The sequence below is a fragment of the Equus caballus genome, chromosome 7 (assembly GCF_041296265.1).
Source record: "Equus caballus isolate H_3958 breed thoroughbred chromosome 7, TB-T2T, whole genome shotgun sequence".
Classification (NCBI taxonomy): Eukaryota; Metazoa; Chordata; class Mammalia; order Perissodactyla; family Equidae; genus Equus; species Equus caballus.
Window position 1 is genome coordinate 34904251 of NC_091690.1, and position 4786 is coordinate 34909036.

Genomic DNA, 4786 nt, shown 5'->3' on the forward strand with positions numbered 1-4786 from the left:
TTAACAGGAATTGTTTCATATTTTGTAAAATAAACTAGTCCTCTGCAGTGCTTTTGTTACTTTTTTTCTTTGGATAATATTTGCTGTATATTTGATGTGTTTATGATAGGTTGAAGATATATCCTAATTAAGACACGCATGACGGCAATAGATGTGGATACTAGTCTATAGAAAATACTAAGTAAGTGTTTGCTATTATAACTACCCCCACCATTGTCAATACTGATTCAGTATTGAGAGAGCCATGATCCTAACTGTGAGCACAAACAGAGGGAGGGAGAAAGGGGAAGCAAAGGCATGGACCGCACCAGTGATGGGCGCATCCTGAGCCCTGAGGCAGGGTGTCAGCCCAGGTTGTTGACTGGCTCGGCCATACGACTGGGAGGAGGTGACATAGAGGACATTGAACTCAGAGGAAATGGGTATTTTAGCCAAGCCTGACCACATTAGAAGTCCCTGTTCTTGGGACTGGACAGTGGGATGTCCAGAGAAGAAAGGGTCAGGGACAGTTGAGGGGACCAGGAGATCTGGTCAAGCAGCATGTCTCCCACACATCAGGAGGCAGCTTCAAAGGAACAAGAGGGGTCACCTGGGACATCCTTTGTTCTTGGAAACGTCCAAGGGGGCTGGTTCTGTGAGAACATTTCCTGGGCCTGGGTGGTGGTGAAATACCCTCTGACAGGTGTGTAAAAGGAAGCTTCTGCCCACAGCCCAGGAGCAGCTCAGTCCAGATTCTCCAGCCTCCTTTCATCTGTATGCTGGAAGTCTGTCTTAGCCCTGCCTGGAGACTCTGCTCCCCTGCTCCAGCCACGCTCTGCATCTTCCTGCCATCCCAGACTGAGATGGATAAGTTCCTGCTCCTGCTCCTGCTACTGGGGATCTTCCCTTTTGTGTTCTTCCAAGGAGTGGGTGAGGCCCTGGGCTAGCTTGGGCAGGGGGCTGAGGACATGGAGGTAGGCTGGCGGCAGTTCTGAGGTGATGATCTGACCAGCTTGGCAGGGTACAAGGTCAAGGATGAGGTTCTAGGATGATCTGACCAGCAAGGATTTGAAGTCTCTCTGCTGTCCTCACCCCGATAACTATCAGGGAAAGAGTTCAGTTCCTTTCCCAAAGTCTCAGAGTGGGGTGAGTCACTCCCATGGAGCAGATTGGGACAGGGGACACTTCTCAGTTTAGGGCTTTGGGGCTGTCTGACATGGCCCGAAGAGACAGAGCCAATGGTTGCTCAAGACCTTCTGTAAAGAAGCAGCCTAGGGGCAGTGATGTAGCAGGAAGAAGTAATTGGGTGACATATTTTGAACCAATGTTTTCACAGTATTTTTTTCACTTAGATAAGTGTGTACTTTGGATGTCTTTTGGTGCTATACTAGGAAATCTTTGAAGACTAAAATATGCCGCCTCACTTTCAAGCTGGTGTAGTCCTTATGCTCTACCCATTTCCCCAGAGACCCTGCTCCAGGTGGCTGTGTGTAGATGTTCTGATTGTGTTTTACACAATGGCTTCACAGTTAGGGGGAGACCATTTGCTTAGTGAACCTCTGCTAGATTTTATGAACATATGAGCACAGAGCTGAAAATAGGGGGAGGTTAGCTAGGCTCCTAGAGAACAAAAATTGGGGAGACATAATCTCTTTGTGCTGTTTAGATGCAAGTGTGGAAATTTCACTTGCCTGGTTATAACCCATACTTTTTTTCTTATATCTCACCTCCCAGTATCTCCCATACCACCTGGCAGGTAACATCTCATATTCTTGTTCAAGGTTTTTTTTTTTTTTTTAAAAAAAAACAGCTTTAGTGTGATATAATTTATATACCATATGATTCACTCATAAAGTGTACATAAAGTTATTTACCCTTGATGAATTTTGAGATTCCCAAGTCAAAGACCCCATTTCCTTAAATACCCAATGGAAGAATCTGGTGGGGATATTTCCTTCCTCAAATTATGTGTGGGAGAAGTATTTAGAGTCATGCTTTTTCCCTAAACTCCTGGGCCCTAATGTGCACTCTTTGTTCTCAGCCCATTCAATCCTGGGCTCAGCCTTCATGTCTGTTTCTCCACAGCTCCAGTCACATTGTGTAAGGTCTGTAAAATTTTTAAGAAAGGCAAATGTTTGGAAGGCGATGGCAACTGTACCGTGGAGCAAGGCCCAGGATGCAGAACCAGCGATATCTCCTTTTTCAATGAGAGAGGTAATGATGTTGAGCCAGGCTCTACTGGCTTGAGCTGGCACCTGACTCTTAGAGGGGCTTTTCAGTCTGAGGGAGCTCTTTCTGGGAGGTGGATGTGTCCCTAGTCTGGAGACTAGTCTTGGTGTGTTTGGGGAAGGTCCTCTTACTTTGAGTTCCCAGTATTGTTCTCTGGCACTGAGTATGAATGTCTTTCTCTTCTAGATGGATGGCGCTACAACCACACTCAATTGGACTGCTCTGATCAGTGTAAGGCTTGGAAGTTGTTTCATGGAGACTTGAAAGTCTCCAGCTTTTGCTGTAAAGGTCAAGATTTTTGCAATATATATCGAGGAAAGTCACTGCATTTTAAGGTTCACTAATTGCTAATTCCTCTGCCAGTGGTGGTGTCCACTGCCCCTTCTCCTGTCCCTGGCATCTCTGGTCTTATCTCCAGCCACATGTGCTCCTGAAGACCATGCAGTATCCTCCTATGTCCTCCTAATTTCCCACTTCAACTCCTTCCCCAGACACCAAGTACTCTTGGTACAACCTTGTTTCATCTCTCTGCTGCATTCACATTTGCAAATCACCATCAGCCCTCCTCACCTTGCATTTCCTCATCCCTCACAATCACTGTATTTTGCTGGCTGACTGGTTGCCTAGTTTCTAATCTCACCAACTCAGAAGTGACTGCATTGAGCCCAGAGAGGGGATGGGTCCCATTTTATACATCAGGAATTTGAAGGGGTCAGTGGAAAACTCAGGAAAGTGTGTCCAACTGGCAGATGGACAGAGAGGCCTCAAAGTTCAAGAAAGTACCAAGTCCTGAGGCAGAAAAGATGGAGTCACCAGCTTTAGATGCTATGTATATACTCAGAATCTACTGATAGCTTGGGTTATGAGACTTAAAGAGGTTGTCCAATGAGAGGAGTGAGAACAGGAGTGGATGAACCACAGACCCTAGAGACCACCAAAATAAAAAGTGGGTGAAGGTCATTCTCCAAAAAGATTCAGAGTGATGGTCACAGAAGCACTTGGGGAACCAGGATGAAAGAACATCACTATCTGTTTTCTGTGACAACTTACAGTTTAGTAGCAGAGCAGCTTCAATGGAGAAGTGGCACAGAAGCCACGCAGTGAGTTGAGGAATGAATGGACTATGACAGGAGGAAATAGCGAGCATGGGCAACTCTTCAAAGAAGTTTGGGAAGATTTGAGAAAGTAGAATAGTATCTTTTATAGGGACAGTGAGTTTAATATGTTTTTAGGCAAAGAAAGATTTGTGTTTTCTCTTTTGTGTAAAATGTCTCTCTTATTATGACTATAGGAATGTCTGTCATCAACTTATCCTTCTCAATGTATATTTTAAAACTTTTATCACTCCTTCTATATGTATTTTTCCTGCTTTTTACCTCTCTTTCCTTTCCCTCTTTATTATACTTCTTCTATCCTTATTCCTTTCCTTCATTCTCTTTTCCTTGGTAGTCATGATGTAAAAATGGAGAATATTATTATCATGTTAAATTACTCATTTAATATAATCTTATATTTCTCACTCAGAAATTAAAATAAAAAAGAATATTTTGTTTCTCTTGTAGAGACTAATGAAAACAAATTCATTTTGTGTGATTTTTCTTTAGCTAAAAATCTTTGAACTCATAAGAAAATTTTTTAAATATCTATTTTTATTTTCAGAATGTCAAATGTAAATATTTTTCATGGATTCTTTTCCCTCTAAAATTGAGGTGAAGTAGGAGATGCAAGGAAGGACCAGTGGATTAGACATTATGGGTCTCAGTGTAAACCAGAACCTTGTTGTTAAATCCTTAACCATTAGGAAGAGCCCCATCAGCATCCATAGCAATAAAACCAAGTCAAGTATTCCAGCCTACATCAAGCTGGTCTAGTTGGTCTTGCTGTACTAAAGAGAGCCGTGGATGGGCCAGGGTGATGGAGGCAGGACCAGTAAGAGGCCTTTTTTATTTTTAAAACTGCCTTATTAACTATACTTTCGTGAGCAATTAAATCCTAACTATTGTAAAATATTTGAAAAATACAAATAACAGAAAAATTAAAAACAGACTTAATGGGCTGCACTTAGTGACTTGCTTTCAAAGAATACAATAGGGAAAGGGGAAAATGTAACTTTACAATGGAGTACCCTGGCAAATAGGACCTCAGCCCGGTGATCAAGGTCAGCACCAATAGTGACACGGCAGGTTGATAGCATGCGCTTTGATATGATGTGATGAGAATGGTACTTTGTCTCTGTGGTCCTCCTCCCACTTAGCCCTAGTTTAACCATGAGAAAAACATCAGAGAAACCCAAACTGAGGGACATTTTGCAAAATATCTGTGCAGTAGTCTTCAAAATTATCAACATCATAAAAATGAGGAAATTCTGAGAAACTATCAGAGCACAGAGGAGGCAAGGATACTTAATGAGTAAAAGAAATACGACATCCTGGAGGAGAAAAAATACATGAGACAAGAAGCTAAGGAAATCTGAATACAATATGAAGTTTAGTTAATAACAATAAATTAATATTTTTTCATTAGTTGTGCAAAAGTACTGAGGTCATATAAACTGTTAATGATAAGGGAAATTGGGTGA

General features: G+C 42.2%; 1 long non-coding RNA gene across 1 annotated transcript; it reads left to right on the forward strand.

Annotated features, from left to right (window-relative positions):
* Nucleotides 1-468: 468 nt before the first annotated feature.
* On the forward strand, nucleotides 469-3787 carry LOC138924989 (uncharacterized). Its single transcript, XR_011440545.1, has 3 exons — nucleotides 469-909; nucleotides 2065-2193; nucleotides 2395-3787. It is a non-coding gene; the product is annotated as an uncharacterized lncRNA (long non-coding RNA).
* The last annotated feature ends 999 nt before the right edge of the window (nucleotides 3788-4786 follow it).